At 34.0% G+C, this 22,036-nt stretch overlaps 1 long non-coding RNA gene across 2 annotated transcripts; it reads left to right on the top strand.

The window, feature by feature from the left end:
* Nucleotides 1–1,897: 1,897 nt before the first annotated feature.
* Nucleotides 1,898–21,671, top strand: LOC149072465 (uncharacterized). 2 transcript variants are annotated; one of them, XR_016194463.1, is made up of 6 exons: nt 1,898–3,279; nt 10,256–10,408; nt 11,398–11,494; nt 14,153–14,224; nt 18,388–18,631; nt 19,887–21,671. It is a non-coding gene; the product is annotated as an uncharacterized LOC149072465 (long non-coding RNA). The 2 variants fall into 2 exon arrangements; XR_016194462.1 differs by having other exon boundaries at nt 10,256–10,515.
* Nucleotides 21,672–22,036: the final 365 nt, after the last annotated feature.

The following is a 22,036-nucleotide window of genomic DNA, read 5'->3' as shown; positions in this document are numbered from 1 at the left end:
TAGTGACACCATCATGCTAGGGGCAGGTGGTCCTATAATCCAATAAAGACACCAGCTGTCCTTAAAGGACAAAGACCAGTGTACTAGTAGTTACATTACCTCACATACATTTTCATTTTCTTTCCCATAAGAAGTAGCACATCTCCTACTGTATATCTCCCAGTCTTAATATTCAATAGTTTTTTTTTATACTTTCACACTTAAGCCCAGTTAATCAAGGTTCTACTGTATAGTAGTAACAGATTTATGAAAAATAATCAGCTATATACAGGGTGATTATAATTTTAAGTTTTGATTCCAAAACTATACAATAAGTACTGGTCAGAATGACTTGAAAATTTGCATGGATACTCCTGAAGCAATGGAAGTTTCTTTTGCAAAAGGAAAAAAGTGCAAGTAGTGCAAAATGTGCAAGTAGATGATGCTGTACTTGGCCAGCAGTATAATCTATTTTGTGCAACCACATCATTTCGGCACTTCCACAGCATCAGTGTGGATAGAACTTCTATCAAGATGCACATTGCAATACCAATAAAGCAGCTGCTGAAGACCCATTTTGACAGGATGCACCTTAATCCTTGAAACTTTTGGCTGTGGGGGTACCTCAAAATGTTATAAACAGTGGTCAGATTGCAAACTTTGGTGAATTGCAATCTCCAGCACATCCCTTATGTGTTAAAAGTTCCTCAGGAATATTAACGTGGGGGCGCGTTTGTAGTATATACTTGAAAGGTATATTTTTAAAAGAGATAATAATGAACAAATGAAGGTCCAGATATGATAATTAATGAAGTGAGAGCATAAATATGATAATTTTCATATCTGGAGCCCTCTATTACATGATCATATCTGGGCCCCGGTGCGTAGATTATGATCATGTATATACTACTCGCGTTTGGTTTAATAAAGCTGAATTGCAAGCACATCCACATCATGACTACGGCATACTCTGATCTGTTGTTGAACAAGAATTTTTGTGCTTTCAACCTCATAGCCAGAACACGGTGGACAACATATTTAACATTTCTTAAGTAAGTTGTAGTTATTTTTCAATTACTTCTTTTTTTGTGATGTTTCCATGAATTATAAAATAGTTCCGTGAATTATGAAAGTTATCATTTTGCCATGACTGGCTATTGTTTCCATTCTGCGAGCAAATTTCCCACATGTTGGATGATGTAATTAATTTTACATTTTTAAGTATTTTTTCCCATTTATTAAATAAAATTCCATTTTTTTCAGGAATATTCATGTCAATTTTCAAGTCATTCTGACAATCGTTCTTTTTTTACAGTGTTTTGAAATCAGAACCTTAGTTAACCTTACATCACCCTGTATATCGTAAATCATTGCTAATTAATCTGCATTATTTATGCCTCATTATATTCACCTAATTTTTATTAGTTTTTACAAAATAGCTTCTTAATCAAGTATACTGAATGTAACTGGAGAAAAACCTTCATATATTATATGATTAATAATAACATTAAAAGAATTTTCAAACACACAGTAATCCATTGAGTTAAGCAAAAATAATTAAATTGCAAAAGTTGGTTTTTGTTAAAATGTAATAAATATTTATTGATTAATTAGCATTGGAATAGTGTTAATTACATTACTAAACATTTTATTTTAGTTAATTAGTAGAAGTTTGAATGATTTTTCAGAAATTTCATTTTTTTTAATGTTAATACTATTTAAACCAAAAAAACCCCGGTTTTTTGGTTTCTTTTACCAACCCTATTATTGTTAAGTCTTTATTTTTCACTGTTTTTGATATCTTATTAATATTTATGTATTTTTGTAGGTCTTTGGCGCCAGCTATTGGAGATGATCTATTTTATATTCTATGGGAGATTTTCTCTTTTAGAGATTAACATATTATATTATTTTTTGTTTTATTTATTTATCTGTATTTTCCTTTTTTTTTCCATTATAGGCTGGGCGCCATTTGATGTGGAAGATGTATTTATAATTTATTTTGCTTTAGATGTGGGAATGGATTGTTGTCTTTTTTTTTTTTTTCTCTCGTTTGTTAAGTTTATTTGGTATTATCGCTTGTTTATTTTTACTTTTTGGAGTATTGTTATTTATTGACTTGTGTCGTTTGGTTTGTTGTTGTAGTTTTAATGATACTTATTTTTTTTAATTTTTAGACAATTTGTAAGTGATGAAGTTTCTTGATCTGTGTAGTTTCATTTTTTCGTTTTCTGTGTAGTTTCATTTTTTCGTTTTCTGTGTAGTTTGCTATTTTTCTTAGTTCTATATATTGGGATTCTTCCATTTTGTCGTGTAGATTTTTTGTTAATCTTTTTAAGAGTGAGTAAGTGGATTCAATTTTTAATTTGTTGTGTAAAATATTTTATCCTAAATATTTTGGTACTCCTGTGGATTTGCGGTGTGTTTTATTTTGGAGAATCTGGAGTTTCTATAAGTTTTCTTAGGTTATGTATGCCCGTGTTGGGACTCCGTAAGCTGGTATGGGCCTGGTTATTTGTTTATACTTTATTTTTTTATTTTTTAAGCTTAGTGCTGGTTCTGGGAAGCAAAATCTCTTTTGCTCCTCGTTGGCTACCTTTTGTTTTTAGGATTAGTTTTCAACGTGTTTTCTGAAATTCAGTTTAACGTCTTGTCTTTATCCATGTTAATTTATGTATAGTATTTCCTTGACTTTTTGTGACCTTATATTACATATTGACGGGACGGAGGCTAAGTGGCTGTAACCCAGGGCGGCAAATTTGAGGAAAGAGTGATCAAGAAAATTAGACTAGACCTGGAGAAGGGCAGCAAAATTTGTACAGAGCACCGCTATAGGAGACGTGCCAAATCCGAGTTTTCAGGGCTAAAAAGGCTTTCTCCACACCCACTCACCAACTCTGCCATTGTATGTGATGCATTGTGTTTATTACTTATTAATTGTTTTGTAATCTGTAGGTCTTTGGCGCCATCTATTGGAGATGATTTAATTTAGTATTTGTGGGAGAGTAAAAAATTTTCTCTTTTTGAAAATGTATTATGTTATTTATTTATATGAACATTATTGATTTGGCTTTATTTTTTTATTTATTTTTTGCTTTTATAATATTTTTATAGTGTTTACATGTTGAAATCATATTATTTTATCATTTATTTATTTATCTGAATTTTTCTTTTTCTTTCCATTTTTGGGCCTGGGCGCCATGTGATGTAGAAGATATCTTTATTATTTATTTTGCTAAAGATGATGTGAGAATAGATTGTCATCTTGCTTATTCTCATTTGATGCTTATTGTAATTAAGGTAAGTTTATTTGTTATTAACGTTTATTTTTTTTTAACTTTTAGGGGTATTGTTTTTATTTATTGATTTCGAGTGTTTGATTTGTTTGTGTTGTTTTAATAATACCTATTTTATTTAAATTATTATAATTATTATTTAACATTTTTGTTTGTGCTGTATATTTGGGTTAATGTTTTGTGTGATTAATCAATTAGTTAAGATTGAGTTTGTCTGTTATTGTTTTTTGCAATCATGTTTATTTATTACTGTTTAGAATTCTTTGACAAATTTGTAAGGGAGGAAGTTTCTTGGTCTTGGCAATCTCATTTTTCGTTTTCTGCAGAGTTCGATATTTCTCTCAGTTCTGCATATGGTGATTCCTCCATCTTATCGTACAAATTTCTGGTTAGTCTTTTTAAATGCGTGAAAATTGATTCGATTTTTAGTTCATTATGTAGATCTTTTATTCTGAAATACCTCGGTGCTCCTGTGATTTTACAGAGTGTTTTGTTTTGAAAGATTTGACGTTTATATATGTTTTCTTTGGCTGCAAAGGCCCATGCTGGTGCTCCGTATGTTAGTATTGGTCTGACTATTTGCTTATACATTAGTATTTTTTTTTTAAGCTTAGAGCTGATCCAGGGTAGCAGAATCTCATTAATTTTTCGATGGCTATCTTAGCTTTTAGTATTTGTTTTTCAATGTGTTTAGTTTAATGTGTGAAGTAACGCCCAAGTAGTTTGTTTCTGTTGAAGGGTTTATTGTTTGGCCATTTATTTCTATGTATGTGTTATCTGGGATTTTTCTGTTTGTGAGCCATATTAGAATGCATTTATCTATGTTTAGTTTTGCTCTGTTTTTGTCATTCCATTTTTCTACATTTTCTATTAATTCTTGCAGATTGTCAATCGCTTTTGCTGCTTTACTATCTGAGCTTACTATGATTAAGTCATCAGCATATTTTCCCAGAATACCTTTTAGGTACTAAGGGAAAGTCGTCCATGAATAGGTTGTGCATGGTTGGCCCGAGGTTAGATCCTTGGTTGATGCCAGCTCTGATTTTACTTTTTGTTGATATTGTGTTATTGATCTTGACCTGATAAGTTCTATTGGATAGATATGATCTCATGAATTTGATAATATTAGTGGGGTAGCCTCTTCTAATCATTTTGTGCAGAAGACCCTCGTGCCATATTTTGCCAAAGGCTTTACTGTAGCTAAGTAGAGCTGCAACAGCATAATCCTTGTAACTTTTCATTTCCTTGAGATATTTGACGATTCTTACTAGTTGGTGTACTGTCCCGTGCCCTTCTTTGAAGCCGAATTGTTCATACCTGCCTAGGAAGTTGTCATTTGTATATTTGTTTAATCTTGCATTTATTATCTTCTCGAAGACTTTAGATAAATGAGGTAGTAATGCTATTGGCCGATAACCTATTGTGAACATTGGTGGTTTGTTAGGCTTAGGGATCATTATTATTATTGTGTTTTTCCAAAATTTGGGAAAATATGCTAATGTTAATAGTAGATTAATTAAGTTGATAAGTGAAGTGATCATATTAGGTGTTAATAGTTTGATTGTTTTTGAGATTATTCCATCATTTCCCGGTGCTTTTCTTGGTTTTAACTTTTTTAATATTTGTTGTATTTCCTCATTGTTTGTGGGTGTCATTATATTTATTTCATCTTCGGTTTCTGCCTCTAGGAATTGTTCAACTTCTCTTTTTATTTGTGTTCTACTTTCTGGCGTGTTGGGGTTAGGTTTAAATTGCTCTTCTAAGTCTATGGAAAATTCGTTGGCTATTTCTTAGTCTTCGTATATTAGACCGTTGTTTCTACTGTGTATGACTGGTATCCCTATTCTTTTTTTATTTTTCATTCGTCTTTGTATTTCATATAATGATCCATTTTCGGGTTTTGCATTCATGATCCATTCTGCGAATCTTGTATTTTTAAATTTTTTAATTTCTTCCCTAGTCTCCCTAAATTTTTGGTCGTATAATATTTTGTGTCTAGGGTCTCTTGTGTTTTTGCCATCTTTTTCTGTGTCTATTTTTATCTCGTGTCTTTTAGCCATTGTGGTAGTTTTAATGGGTGTAGATCTCGTGTTTTGGTTGTTGTGGCTTGATTTAATGCATTTTATATGTGTTCAGTGAATTTTTGTGTCGTACTTTCTGCTTCTTGTTCTGTGTTTATTGCCTTTGTATTATATTGAATTCACTAAGCTTGGTTTGGTATTGTTCCCAGTTGATGATTTTTAGTGGTTCAATTATTTTTTCTCTGTACATGTCTAGTTCAATTTCGATTGGTAAGTGATCTGAGTTGAGTTAATTTAATACTATTGGTGTTATCATTGTGTGGATTCCTTTCGTTAGGGTAATGTCTAGTACATCAGGTCTGTGGTTTGTGTTACCTTTGGCAATGTGTCGGTGTTCTGGTTCCAATTATTTGTATATTTTTCGTGTCACAGAATTCTTTTAGTTCCTTGCCTTTACGTGTGCTAAGGTTTGAATGCCATTGTGTGTGTTTGGAGTTTAGGTGCCATAAGTATGCATGGTGTTGTGCAGCGAAATATGTCCTGTATTGTGTTTAGGTCATGTTCATTGTTTGGGGGTTTATATGCCGCTGCTATTCTTAGTTTCATTGATCTGTTGAATGAAACATCTATGGCAATGAATTCTATGTTTGATTCTTGTATTTGGGGTATATTGTATTTAAGATGATTTTTTATGTAAATTGCAACTCCTCCTTTGCGTCCTGTGAGGCGGTCTTTTCGTATGCATGTATAAATAGCTGTGTTGGCCCGTTTCCCTGGTTTGAGGAAGGTTTCACTTACTTACTAATACGACGTCTGTTTTCCTGTCTATTAGTAGTTCTCTTAGTTCTGGAAGATCTTCTGGGATTCCGTCGGCGTCCCAGTGTAATATTGAAATTGGTTTTGGTAGTTGTTCCATTGTTAATGAGTGTTAGTGTGTGTGTGTTTCTTTTTTTCTTTTTTTTTTTATGTGAGAGTTTTGTTAATGTTTAGCTTGTGTTTGCTTATTGGTTGTTATCTAGGAGGTTTATTATTTTTATGAGCGCTTGCTGTATGTGGTCTATTTTTTCTTCTATCAATTTGTTTTTAATTGCAAGAGGCATGTTCCTGCCAGTTTAGTTATTTAATTTTTTTCATTTCTGTTTAATTGTCCGTTGCTTTGATTAGTTTCAGTGCTTTGATTGTTATGACTGTTTATTTGATCATTATTTATTGTAGAAATTATGTTGTCTTGTGTATTTACTTGTGCATTGGTAGTGCTTATGTCTTGTTGGTATGTGTTTGCGTTTGTGTTGTGATCGTTATTTACAGTTTGTTGGTAGTTAGTGTTGAAATTATTTCTGTACGTGTTTCTGTTTTGTTGGTATCGTTTGAATATTACTTTGTTTTTGTTCTTGGGGTTTTCTGGGCATCCAGCCCAACTGGCTACATGACTTCCTTTACATAATATGCAGGTTGGTGGTTCTTCGGCTCTGTTTCGGGGGCACAGATATGTCCAGTGGTTTTGCTCACATTTCATTCATCTTTCTGTGTTGAAACAATTTTTTTTACCATGAAAATATCGCTGGCATTTAAAACACTATTATTCTACCTCGTCTTTTGTAGGTTTTGACAGTTATTCTTATATTCATGAGGTTATCTATTTCAAAAATCTTGTTTGTTCCTTCTGTTTTCGGTGTTTCCACCATAAACATAGGCGATGGTTTTTTAGTTCTGAAACTTGTCATGGCACTGATGTTAATTACCTGTATTTCTTTATCTTCTAAGCAGCTTTTTATGTCTTCCGGTTTACAAGATGCATGTAAATTCCTTATTACTACCTTTATTGTGTCTCTAGGGTTAAGGTTGTATGTGTGATAGTCTATGACGTTTTCTTTTAGGTATCTGGTTACTGCTACATAATCTTCCCTGCTATTGAGTTGAACTTTAAAATTTTCATTTAAATTTTGCCCGGTGAATTCATATTCACAAATTCCTTCATTTCAGTTGAGTTTTTCATTTAGATTTGGCCAATTATTTATGTTTGTTAGTATAAGTGGGGGTAGGTGTTGGAAACTTAAGTTTGGTTAGTGTTTTTTTCTTAATTACTGTGTTGAATTTCTTGTTTGTTTCGATGGCATCTTCATTGTTGTCCTCTGTTTCGCTCGAAATATTGAGGTCTTGTTCTAGTTCTAAATGCACATTTGGGTGACTTTGGTTAGTGTGTTTTTTATTTATTTTTGCCATTATCTTTGTATGGAGTGATTGTGGCGCAACTGGTTGAAGGTTGTGGGTTGCTAATTTCGTCATTTGTGTTAGCGTCTAAATTGTAAGGGGTGTCGTACCCTGCCTCATCTGCGCTTGTTTCGCTTGGGCTTACTGTTGCTTTCTCTTTTATTGAATTTTTTAACTCTTGTTGCAGTGGGTTCAATTTTTGAGTTTTGGCTTTACTGTTTTTGGTGACTGTATTCGTGTGTGTACAGAAGGACCTAAAAAGCTTAAGCCCAAGTTGGATCATTTTGCTTTTTTCATCTTCGGGGGCTAGTTCGAAGTGCAATTCTGCATAGCTTTGGTACTTTTGATAAAGGTTAGAGAAAATTATATAAGTGGGGCATATTCTGGGTTCTCCACTTTGCTTCGTTCGTTGACATATTTTTCTGCATCTAAGATGGCAGCTTCCAGACTTTCCCAGAATCTTTCTTTGCCATTCTTGGATCCCTCATTCAGGAAGTCTGCAATATTCTGGGCGTTTTGCCAAAGCAATCTAGTAACTTTTAGGATCTTTGCGGGGCCTAGTATGCATTTCAGTTCTTTAGATGCCATGTCTCTTTACCCCCAAAAAGACGAGAAGGCATGCAATGAGATAATAACTTACCACCGGTATCCTGTATCTAGGTTTCAATGGGTTTGGCACAAGCAAAAATTTTGATCTTTTCATGGTTTATGCGACAAATGCGCGTGATAAGTTGGGTAAACCTTTTAGTGATAGTAGCCGTACCGGTGGATTGGTTTTCCTTTCTGTCTCCTTCAAAAGGACCTAAAGGCTTAGTGCGATTGAGCCAAGTTCCCAATTGAGATCGTTGGATTTCTTTTCTTTCGCTGGAGTGACCTTTAGCAACAAGGAGGGGGTGACATACTTTTCCTCCTACTGCTGCCTTGTTGAAAACATCTGTTCTTTATTCGATACGTATTGGTTAACCAATCCGTTTCGATTTTCAATCCTTTCGCCTGCGATTGCAGTTTAAACTCTGTCTGTGAATACGGCCATTAATCACTCCAGTCACTCACTAACGCCCAGACTCACTTGATCAATCACTGACTCACTGTGTCGATGAATTGTTTGTCTGCGAATTGCTTGCAATGAATTTTCCACACATGGTGGACCCTCCCTCCTTTCAAGTCATCTCTACCTATGGGGAAACATGGCTTGGGGACCTGCGAAAGATTCCAGATAGGGTGTCCCGACCCATTATGGGGAGGGGATAGGCAAGAAGCCCGAAAATAAGTCCCGTACAGTAGAGATTGTCTGGAGCTGCCTCTGATAGATTGCATTCGTGCTCCTGGGTCTACGGTCTCAGGTCCTGTCAATTCTCTCAAGTTTTCTACTTCTGTTGTCGAATTATGGTACAAGAGCGTGAAATAATTTTTAATTTTTGGAGTCTAACTAGTCTATTCTGCTGCCCAGATGCACCGCACCCCTCGCTCAAGCTGCCCTTGGCCCCCCGGGCTGTGCCCATGCGCTAAGACGCATGGGACCCTGGTTGTGGAAACACATGCAATAGGCAGCACGCATGTGAAAACCCCATTTCCAAATAAAAACTACCCAGAATTCCACAATTGCACGCTTTGTGCATGTGCAAACCTCCTAGATCGGAAAACTCAGTTGGGGAAGTGGAGCGCCGCTACTTCGCCATTATAAGTAAAACCCGCCAGTTGTCCTTTTCCTTTAAACTAAACCTTTTTAGTTAGATCCATTTCCAGATCTGTTCCCACAAGAAGGAAGCTGGCTCACTGAGCTCTACCCCAGGGTAAGCTATATGATGTGTCGGAAAGGTCAATTTATTGTATAGGTTCATTGGATCATCTAGTGTATTTGACTCAGACCTATTTTGGCTCTTGGCAGGAATGATCGCCCATCGTCTGTACCCATGTTTACCACCCAGGGTTCCAGAGATCGATCTTATTCATGAAATTTTTATTCATTATTAAATTCATAGGTTTGATTAAGCCCAATGTAATAAGTAGAAAGAATCTCACTCTTGGATGAGAATAGTTGGCCCTGGATAAGATAAGGGAGGAAGCATGAAAAGAAAATACTGTCCTGGGGGGACATGGGCTGAAAAAAGGTTGAGGAAGCACTGCATTAAGGGGTGGAAACAAAACTGCTCCAAGCTTCTACAATTTCCGACGTCTGCTACATTCTGCTGTAATTTCCGGCTGTTTGCTGCATTTTGCTACAAAAACACTCTTCTATTCTACGCCATCTTGCACCAAAAACAAAATTTTCTCTTAAGAATGAAGTTGTGTCGCAATAAAAGCTGATTTCTCGATAACATCATTTGTCCTCACCCGCAATTTTATTTCTTGGAGTCACAAATAGAATTAGCTTGAAGCCCCCTCCCCAGGATTCGGCACCCAGGCATCTGACAACGTTTAAAATGGGGTCAAACTATGTGAATTGCTGCTCATCTGCAGAACAATGAGAAAAAGAACCTTCAATTGCTGTTTCTAGCTATTTTTTTTATAAAAGAATCGACTCCTTTGATTTATGCATTCCTTATGTTAATTATTTTTTTAATTTCATCAATTTTCCCTGACATCCTGTACTGGACGGAACATTGCTTTATCCTTTAACACAGCGGTTCTCAACCTTTTTGACTCATGAAGCCTTTTCTGTTATATAATTTCTATGGTGGAGCCTTTTATTTATCCATCAAAGTTAATGATTTATTTTTGTTATTTAAAATTTTTTATTTTTTTCAGGTGGCCACAGCCCCTGGGGAGTGCACACGGAGCACCAGTTGAGATTTGCTGCTTTAACAGAATGGAAAAGTTTGCGATAGAACATATCACACTGGAAAAACAGCAATGACGAATCTGTCTTCACCATCAGGAGTTGCGATGCAAAAGCCATTGGTAAATTCAGGGTGTTTACGATCATGGCAAAGTGATGAAATCCTGGAAAAGTAATGAAATGAGAAAAAGGTCACAAAATAAGTAAAAAATAGGGGGTGAAAACTGATGTACGTGGATTGAATTTTTTTTTGTAAAAATAGAGAATCATTCTTTTAAATTTGTAATAGTTTAAACATTATTCTATAGTTTTATTTCTATAGTTTAAATTTAAAATAATTTAATTCTATAGTTTTTAATCACTATCAAATTTCTTAGAATTTCTAATAAATATTCTAAGAATGACCCCCCAGCAAAAGAAGTCGTCTCAAAGTATGTTGAATCAAACTGAGATGATCAAGAGCGAACTCAAAAAGAAACGCTTATCATTTTAAATATGAAATGGGTAAATTCTGGTGAAAGAAGCAAGGTCAAACGTTCAAAAATGTTTAAAACTGAAGAGAATAAAAGCACAACTGAGACTTGCATCAGTGGCAAAAACAATAAAAATAATTACTTTTCTCTCAAATGAGTGTTTCAAGTCTCTTCTGTAGTGGTTTTTATTAATTAGTGATTACCAGGTCTACAAGCTAAATCTAAAAACACTTATTTTCAAATTAGTTTTGAAATCTGAAATACCATATGTTAAAATGTCTATGTTAAAAGCCTCTCATTTGTTCATGTTGTAGCGAAGATAAAAATATAAGTATCAAGAAGTGTCTCAATATTTTTGATTTAAAAATTAAAAAATATGTATATTTCTTCTAGAGGAAATCTCTATGTATTTTGTGCCTTGTGTTGGGGGGGGGGGGGGAACACCCTCTTCTGAACTGTTTTTTAAAGTAAAAAGTAATCTTGTGTATGCTACACTGCATATATGTTTATAAAAACTGTGTATTTTATTTACTGCCAAAATTAAAGTGCTACAAAAACAACATTTTTGCTGCTACAAAAGTCGAATTTTCATTTTCCACCCCTGCTGCATTAGAATAGTTTTTCTCAACTTTTTTCAGCTCTTGCCTCCATGTACTTGCACACACTCTAGGTCTTCAATCTTTTCTAGTTGCAATCACTGACAGCACCCATGATAAAAAAAAGAGCACTCTTGAGGTAAGTTGACTTACAAATTGATGAAAAATTGAAATTTTGATTCTTGAATGTAATTTGCACAAAGTATTTAATCAGGGCATTGACCAAGTGCTGGCAAGCATGAAATTGGATGCAGTCATGGAGCACTTTGGGTGCTTCAGGGAGTAACAGGTTGATGATGCCTGGTCATTTTATGCTTGCAAACACTATAGGTCACTCTTTTGGTCATTCACATGCTTGCAAACTCTGTCGTTTTTGAAAATTAAAAAAAAAAATATTTCTTCTAGAGGAAATCTGTATGTATTTTGTGCCTTGTGGGGGGAGGGACACCCCCTTCTGAGCTGTTTTTTAAAGTAAAAACTCACTAACCAACCTGATCCCTTGCTCTTAGGGCAAAGACAGATTTATGGTGTACTATAGAAATTTTGCCACCCTTCTCATTTTCTCAGCTGTTCATTCATCAAATTTCCCATTCCTTTGAACTTGCTGTCTTGGACTATTAGCTTGCCAACATTTTTTTCTCGGTAGATTCTCCCTCCCACTTTAGGATAGGGTCACTTATGCTGTTTGGATCTGGAAAACTTAACCCTATAAAAAATCAGAGACTCAACTCTAGTTCTTTCTTGAATCTGTTAGTATAGCCTATAAAGTTTGAAATTCATCTGCTATGTGTTGCTTGACTTTCAATGAAATGTTTTGTGATTCTAAGGCAACGCATAGCACACTTGTAGGCTTATAGACACATCTTTATACTGATTCTTCATTTGAAACCTTCAATTTGTTTATTTGCAATGATTCTAAATTCATATTCCGCACTATCTGTGAACAGTTGAAGATTTCAGGTTTCTTTGACAGAGAGCAGCAGTTAATTAATTTATTTTTTTAATGTTAAGGGAAAAATTTTGAAGCATGATTATTATATAGATTATTGTTATAAAGAAAGTGAATCTGGGAGAAAATAGAAATAACCCTAAGCAGTGTGATCCAAGGGATTCTTCAGAGAAAGGTTGTCTGGCAGTTGTTCATGGTCTAATATGACAAACAAATTGTTTGGTAGTTTTGGACACTTTTTATAATCAAATATTCCTGTTTCATATATATCCAATGATGTCTTTTTATAAAATCCATACTTTGTTTGAATTCAAAAACAGAGCAATAGTTATCAAATACGCAGATATAAGTTCACATTGGCGGATGCAACATATTTTAATTCATTAAATTTTGATGTTATATTATCAAGCAAGAGTGTGTGTGTTATTCACCTGAAACACAGGAATGTGTCCAGTATCTTGTAAAATGCAGTGTCCTCAGAACCTTTCATCCAATTGATGTAGCCGCTATGTGATTTTAGATTTTTAATAAATAAAATAGTCTCTAGAAGGGTTTTTATCCATCTTAACTGTGTCAACAGGTCCATAAATTATTTATCCCATTTCTGCAGGTGTGAATAGGTTGAAGAACATTTGTAATGCTTCCAAAAGCCTTGACAAATTCTATGCAAAATGAGAAAATTCTTGAAATGTGAAAAATAATGTTCAGTTGTTCTTTATAAAAGATTCACTCAAATCTGTTTTCATGTATGACATTCCTAATATTTGTAGTAGAATTCAAGGTTGCCCTCACAGATTTTCATCTATTTTGCGGATTATGTACCAGTCCAGTCATATAATCAAACATCTGAGTGGTGTGGTGGTAAGTAGCTTGTCTACCATCATGAAGGTTGCCGTCAGGTCCCAAGTTTGAACTGGCGGAAGAATGTAGATATTTTCCCTAATAAGCTTGAGGTGACCACCCATAGAGATGGCGCCTTCATTTCTAACCCAATTTGTTAATGGCAGTAAATTTCAGTGTATAAAAAAATAGCAATATGGCCCGAGTTGGCGTATGGTGAAGTAATATAATTGATTATTGAAAGGTCATGGCGGTTGAATAAAGTTGCAGTCTGTTGAATATGTGATTAGTTTTTTAAAGATAAACATGGAATTTAATTCATTTTTAAGGTGAAGGTAAACTGAAATAACCTAGTAACCCAACAACTTGGAAATTTTAACCCTTTAAACGGCCCACAGCAGAAATTACTAAAACCCCTTCAAAATGCTATATCTTTTTTTTAATGAAGTAAACTTCCTTCCAATTTTCAGCTGGCTCAAACTAAGGGGTATAGGGAAAAGTGTTCCATGGGGAAATCAACTTAATTTTGTGAAATATCTAGGCTTCTCAATATACTGTAAATGCCAAAATACAGGAGGCTTTTAAGGAGAAGAGATATCTCGTCAATGCTGGTTAAAGGGTTAAATTGCTTGTCCCATACACCAAAGTATATATTTCTGGATAATTCATACCTGTAGAACATCAATCTCCAGCTTCTATCATCAGATGCATACAGCGGTTCTTGAATTTTACAATACGATACCAAGCTCTTTTGCATGCAAGTGAATCTTGTCTCGCTGGATGTTTATCTGATTTATTACAGATATATATGGTGTTTTTTCAAGGATCCATTTGATCAGGCTTGCAAGACTTTTTCAAGATTTCTAGTGCATGTTCTGGGGTATTTAATGCATATTTTGGGATTTTCAGTGCATATTTGGCATTTTAAGAGTACATTTTGATATTTTAAGTGCTTATTTTTGCATTATTAAGTGCATATTTTTAGAGCATATTTTACCACTGTTTTAGTACATATAATCCAGGCTCTATTCATGAAGTTATTAACCATATGGCAGTCCATGGCCTACCATCAGCATGAAGGTAAGCATTGCACTTATTGTATGTATAAACACATGATGTCTAGACATTTTTTATGTAAAAACATTGCACATATTTATTATAAGAGCTTATTTTAACTGTTTGAGGTGCATGATGACCCACCACGGGTTTCCCACCAGCGATGCACTAAGCCCTTCATGTTACATAGCAAGGTTTCATTTGATCTCACCCTTTCAATTTTTAAACATAATTTATGTATATCCTATTATGTATTGGTGAATTGTAACAACGTTTTGAAGAATTGTCCGTATATGTAGGAGATATCTCGAACTTCGTTTGCTTTGGCTACCATTAATCTTAGTTTATTGCAAATGTTGGATACTAAACATTCATTCTCATAGATTAGATGAGCTAAATGGAAAAATCAGTAGATTGCAAAATATTTTTGTATTATTTGATCAACTGTTTTGGATTTGGATAAGCAGACCAAAACATTTAAAATTTGCACTGCAAAACAATGCTCTGTTACAAAAGCGACTGCATATTTCTTCAATTTCTAAATATGCGGGACAAAAGACTGAAAACACAATACCAGTGTATTTTATATTATGTTGGCGATAAATAGGTTAGAGCAGTGGTTCTCAACCTTTTTTTGCCCATGGCCTCCTTTCAACCATTTCTCATTTAAAAGACAATTCTTCAAATATTGTTTGAAGTATAAATATGTGTTTGAATTTAATTTATGAAAATAACGAAAAAGCAAAATAAACATAATACAACATGGTAAAAAATATATATAATAAATTATTTTCAATCAATGTAAACATTGCGCTTGAAGACGGCATAGTGTCATCAAGTTACTGTACAAGATGAAGTTTGAATTATTAAAAAATTAGTTTTTCTTGAGTAAATTTGAATTTTGGTGAATCAGAATTTCAAACAAATCAGAAATAATCAGGATTTCAAATAAGAAAATTATTGGTTTATTGATTATAATTTCCATATGGTGAGATTTATATTCATCATGAAAATCTGATGCCTCGCTGAATGACAAGCTGTCTCCAAGTGGCTTTTTGGTTCATAATGTGACCTCTCTCCCACAGGCGAACAAAGCAACGTGTGAGTTGGGTTAAACCAAAACCGCTTGAAAGGTGCTTAAAAGGAACTCTTAATGCAGCTTTGGGTTAAACTCAGCACAGTATTTCACATAACAGACACTACTATATGTAATGTACAGGGTGCATAGGTAACAAGACGTATGATATTTTACTGGCAAACCACGTTCAACCTGCAGGAATACTTTCAATTAGAAAAATTATCCAAATAACGTAGTACTCAGATATGCCATTCATGTTGCAAGGAGGTGTATAGTTATTAAAATAAAAATGTTAAATTTTTTTATAGACACAGTGTGCTCAAAAACTCAATTACAAAGTTATTGCCCATCTCTTCTGGTGCCAACAAAACCGTTTTATGGTTGGTTGTCTTCAGATAAATGTTACTTTCAATCATTGTCAATAAAGTGACACTGTATGTATATATACATTCATCTCGAAACCTTATAATTATTGATAAAACAGGCTTATTACAAGGGCTCTGATTTTTATGACCTAAAGAAGAAACGTAGTAGCTAATAACTTATCAGCAATGATGTTTCATCTTTAGGTAAAAATCAGAGCCCTATGTATGAGAACTTAGTTACACACATGCAAAAAAAATCATGCTGTTTGTTTTCGTGAAACTCTTAAAATTTTTGATATTTCAAGTGCTAAATTTCATCTTTTTCAACTACTCAAATCGTTATGCTCTGCATTGCAAAATATCCTGCCAGCCAATCAAAAATCAATCAAATTTTTTTGTTAATGTTACGTAAATAGGGTAAAAATTATGAAAAAATATTCTATGCATTTTGTTTGAAATTAAATTTCTTCTTGGCCCCCCTCATCAGCAGCCATGGCTCTCCTTTTGCGATATTTTTCTCCATGGGCCCCCCTGGAATATCCTGGGGCCATATGAAATTCGGTTGAGAACCACTGGGTTAGAGTGATAAATAAATGCTCAGTTTTTATTATTAAATTCCTAAACAAAATGTAGTTTTCCCATTGGAGCAAACAGGTTATCTTATTTCAATTTTTGTATTTATTCAGTATTTAATATAGATTGATATCAGTCTTCTGAATGTATTGTTATCCTTATTGAATCTAGCTTTTTCCAGCATGCCGAGAATGGACCAGACTTTCACATTCAATAATCTGGTTTGCTTCAATTTTTACATCTTTTTTTCTGTTTTTCTCTGGCTTTTTTCACGTTCTGAATTTTGTTTCATGCTACATTGTTTATCTCGCTGAATAAAATGACCATGATGTGCCTTGGAAGCAAAGATTTATAGCATTCTTTTCAGTAGACAGGTTGCATACTTGGTAAAAGTCATAGTAGTTTCCACACACTGTGTGGTATCGAAGTCTTGTTGAATCCTTTCTATATATTTGACCTTGTTCTAATGTCAGTCACTTGAGTTTGTACATCGTTGCATTAGATGATCTTCACAGTAGCGACTACACTAGCAGGTGTAGGAAATGCATAGAATGGTTTTATTCTCATTCTATGTTTATCCAGCTACCTGCTGGTACTTCGCTTATTCATTTCTTTTTTGGTACTTTTTTTTTCTGATGGTGTACACTGTGGTTTTTCGGATTCTGAGGGAAAAGTATAAACAATGATCGTCAAAGTCAGCTTTGATCAGAACTTTTCTTTCATTTCTTCATATTATACAGTTAACCTTCATGTTAACCTTTTGTGAAAGAAAGATTCTACATCTCTAGCATTTAAATTTCGCTTTTCTTTAGCCTCTATGACCTGCAGTTGTTTGTTTAAATCCAAGAGGAGTTTCTTGCAGCTGGTGACCATTTCTACACTGAAAATAATGATACAGTCTCCCTCCCTTATTCCTCTCCCGAACTAGTTTAAATGGAAATTATCAAAATATTTCTAAGAAACAAGCATTTTTTACTAAAAGTCATCACTTTCATTATAAATAAAATGCTAAACAGGCTTTCATTAAATTTTGAGTAGTAAAAATCTGCTTCCATCACCAGTTGAGATATAATAGTAAACAGTCATTGTGTAACATGAGGGGCCCATCAGTTACCGATATTATGATGGGAAGTTCCCGCGAATGATCGCCATCAAATTCAGAATATGAAAATATTGTGTAATATTAGAATTGTGATAAATGTTTTGCAATACAGTTATACAAGAATGATGGGCAACGTTTTTACCTTCATGCCGTCTGTAGGCCGCGGACACTTTACGGTTAATAGCTTCATGATAAAAATCAATGTACAATAGGCTTAGTGTTGCAGACCCTGGCCCACTGAGCTATAAGTAAACTGGAGTGAAGATTCCCTATACAATAACACAGACGTGCGTGAGCCGACGCGAAGGAATACAAAAGTGGGCTTGACGGAGCGAAATAGGCAAAACATTGCTGATTTCAGCATGTAAACAATGGGGAAACTTCCATCTTCAGTATTTTTTTCATTAGTATAGTCGTCCATCTGTACATACACAAATGCTGATATCATGTTCTGCCTATAATTGTACCAACCGATGGGGAAAACAGAAGAAAGATGGAAATAAACTTCGGTTTCATAGGTTAGTGCACGTGGTTTTATATTAAAAGATGCATTCATTTTTATACTAAAATTGTAAAATTAAACGCATGTAGTTTTCATTTCACATTCAATTTCTGTTTGATAAGCCTAATTCAAAATAATAAATTGATTTCACATGAATTTTAAACCTCATAAATATTTTTTTAAATCTTGTAGAAATTGCTTATTACTATTTGGGTTAGAATATTTATGACAGAAAAACTGACGAAATATGTTTCATTAAAAATTGCATTCCATAACCCCTTGTAAATTAAAGAAACAAAGGACCTAAACTTTTCTATTTCTGGGAGAAAATTATGTGATAATGAGGAGTGGTAAAATGCAATTAATATTATTTACATCAGTTTTTGGTTAAATATGAAGAATCATAAATATATCATAATAATCAGTGTTATAATTATGTTTATAATATCTAATTATTTTATCAATGTATTATAATTATCATTGTTAAGCTAATATTACGAACAATGATTGATTGCTTCTATTGCTTTCTTGAAGCCTGGTAACGAATACTTTTTTTTTTAAATAAAGGTTTCCTCTTCTAAACCCAGAAGTTCTTAAACAATTCTTGGAAGCTATGAAAAGAAAGTCTTGGCATCCTACTAAAGCATCTGTTCTTTCTGCTGAACATTTCACAACTGATATATACAAGTCCTCAACGCTATTTGAAAGATGATGCTGTGTGTGTGTGTGTGTTCCTACTATATTCAATTTTCTACATCGCTCACATCCTTTGCAGAAGTGACGGCGATCACTTATTAAACACCCTTCACCGGTAAGATATTAAGTTAGTATTTTTTTCTTGTATAAGTGGTTTTAAAATTTTAAGTACAATCGGTCCCACTTAAATGGTTATCAACAGCTCTGGCATATAATATTTGATTAACCAGTGTATTCAGTTATGTAGCGAACAATCAAATTGCTGTTGCGCAACTGGTAGTACACAGCTTTTATACTGAAAAAATATATATAATAATTATATATATTACATAGTTATAAATATATATATAATTTCAGGGCCGTCATTTCAATTTTTTCCAGGGGGGGGGGGGCAAAGAACATGTAGTCAATGTATGTATACATATATACCATTTTCAGTGTAAATGATGGCCCTGTATAATTTTACAAATCTTTGTGGATTTTTTTTTGCCTAGAAATTAGAAACAAATTTATTTTGCAAACTATAATGGAAAATTACAGTAAAACTTCTTTCCAGGGCATTTTTATGTTCAGTCCGATAGCTAAAGACATTCTTGTGAAAAGAAGATTAATACATCCCTCCCAAAAAATGTATGCCCCAGATATTTCTATTCATTTGCTATTTGCGAGGTCCTTCTTTCGTATTGAACTATCCCTTAAAGTAGGAAGTGCCACATAAACAAAGCTTTTCTAGTAATCGGACAGCTTGTGTATTCCTTGTGATTAGTGTTGATAGCATGTCTTCTGTTGTCCCCTGTAATCTCTAAGTTTTTTCCCTCTCCACTGCCTTCAACACCAATCTAGCATTTACCCAGGAAAAGAAAGCATGCACACATAATCTTTCTGTTTGTAGAATTTGGGAGGGGGGGGGGGGAACTGCCTTTTGAAAATCTACTTGAAAATTATTTTTCTCATTATGCTATGCATATTTTTTCAACTTAGTGTCCAAAGTTATCGTTTGGAAATAGTTGATTTGAGGTTCTTGTAATGTTAAGTCTGAGACTTTTGGTTTCAACAAAATATGGCAGTAGTTCAGAGGTGGCCATTAGAAGAGATTTTACTGTATATTGTGACGGTCGGTGTGGTGTATACGGAGCGGTGAACATGGAACATTCCTTTATTCTACATTAATACAGAACAACTCTACGTTAATATGCAAAACTGACACCCTTCGTCATGAAGGTTAAAATCGAACTCCTCGAAAATGTCTTCATATCTCGATAAAACTTGAACCTCACATGTCTCGTGAATAAAAGTATTACTGTACATCCTTGTCAACAGCTTGCCTGTTACAATATGAAATTAATATTTTAATTAGGATTTTTTTTTAGATTTCTAAAAGGTTGAAAACTGCTGTTCACAATCATGACAACATGGCGAACACTGATGATTCAGATGGCAACAATGAGCTTGAAGCAACTACTACAGGCATTATCAGAACTGGTTACAGTTGCTTTGTCGAAGGAGAATTGCACAAATTTTCCAGATCAGTTCTGAAGTACCGAAGCCCCACCAAAGCTGAACTGAGGAAGAAAATAAAACTGCTCTAGCAAAGACTGAATTGGATAAGATGATACGAACCTGTGCCAGTGGAATTTTAAAGCGAGTGAATCGCTAAAAGAAATAGTTTAGTTCTGCAGCTGTCCAAAGAGGGCAATATCAGTGAGTGTTTATGGCTTTGTTACAGAGATTTTTTATTCTCGTGTGAGATTTGATTTTTGTGACTTACACGTTCTTCCATGCCAACTCCCCAATAATGAATACAAATACAACGCCACAACAGGCAAAATGCCCAACGAGGTGGCTGATAAAAAGATGCCCATAAAAATATGGATGTCATACGTTTCAAAAACACAGCAACCCAATTAAAAATGCAATTAACAAAAATTATAATCAATATATACACATGATAAAATACTATACAATGCCCATAAAGAATATCTATGGTTGTCTTATTCTAAGTATGGATAGCTTCTTGATTTACCCCAACATGTTTATCGTATTTCTTTTTTACAAGATATACAGAAGACTGGATGTTGTGAAGATATTTAGTATTTGAGATGTTAATTTTTTAAGGAAGGAAAAACGTATTTCTTTTTAAACATGTCAATTGTGTTAGAATTTACTACCTCCGGGGGTAAGCTATTCCATTAACAACCCTATTAGAGAAAAATTCCCTGCGACACCATAACCTTGCATTGTCCCTCACCAATTGATACTGGTGCCCCTTGTAAAAGCAGTCGATTGGCGGTGTACTAAACGTTCATGGTCCATCCCATTGAAAATTTTGAACACTTCGATCATATCTCCTCGACACCTGCGTTCATCCAATGTAAACATATTCAAAAAATGAAATCTCCCTTCATAACTCAAGCCCCGTGTGCCAATAAGGACATGCGTAGCTCTTCTCTGCACCCCTTCAACCAAGTCAATGTCCCTCTGTAGGTATGGTCTCCAAAACCTTACAGCATACTCCAGTCCAGGACGAACTAAGCCTCAAAAAAGCGGAAGAATTACTTTAGCTTACAATACCCTGCTTTCTTCATGTTAGCACCTCTGGTCTCCCTTGAGCTTCAACTGCATAATTGTGAAAATGCCAATTTAATGCAAAGTTTTTTTTGGATAGTTCCAAGTTCTTTTAAATTCTTATGCATCACCTGTGAAATAAAAATATATTTTATTGAAATTTTGGGCCACCACCTGGTTATCTTCCTTAACGTGTTGATTACTGTTGAGATATGCGTGTAATATTACAAAGTCTTAATTAGAGGAAAAGGTGTTAGTTTCTGGCACCCACTTGCAGTGTGAGAAAACATGACAGTTGTAGAGTCATGATGAAAATAAATCTAATGAAAATGTTAAAGAATTTCTTATATGCTGGGAATAATTGCATAGGTTGGAGAGAAAAAAAATCTCTTCAAATTTAGAGAGAGTATAAAATACTGGACAAAGGTTTGCATAGTAAATTATTTCATAGCAAACATATAAGTGCTCTTGTGAATTGCAATTTTAATATTCCGAATTATGCTCTGTGGACCTGTTTGTAAATTGTTTATTTAAAAACTTGTATGTGTACATTGTTGTATGTATAATGTTTCAAAAAAAATATTAAAAACTTTTTTTCCTCTCTAATTTTCATTTCATTTCTTGCATTGAAAGTTGCTTTTTCAGCAGTTAATTTGCAGTAATATTCACTGCTACAAATTTTCAAAGTGGAAGCTTTCAATAAAATGCTAAACATAATGTTAGAAATGTATGTTGTTGTTTTTTATAAAAAAATAGTTCCTCTTAAGTTTTTGAAAAAAAGGTATTTTTCTTGTACGAGAGTCAGTGTTCATTTTTATAAAAAAATTTTAAGATAAAGAATGCATAATTATTGGCCGAAAAGTGAAAAAAAAACGTAATTTACAGGTTTCGTATTTGGAATTGTCCCATTGCATTAACACGGTCAGGAAATGTTTTGTCTATATTGCTCCAAAAG

The sequence above is a fragment of the Pholcus phalangioides genome, unplaced genomic scaffold (assembly GCF_987345545.1).
Source record: "Pholcus phalangioides strain wild (caught in Gottingen) unplaced genomic scaffold, Ppha-v1.0 ptg000017l_1, whole genome shotgun sequence".
Classification (NCBI taxonomy): Eukaryota; Metazoa; Arthropoda; class Arachnida; order Araneae; family Pholcidae; genus Pholcus; species Pholcus phalangioides.
This window is presented reverse-complemented; position numbering and strand designations above follow the sequence as displayed.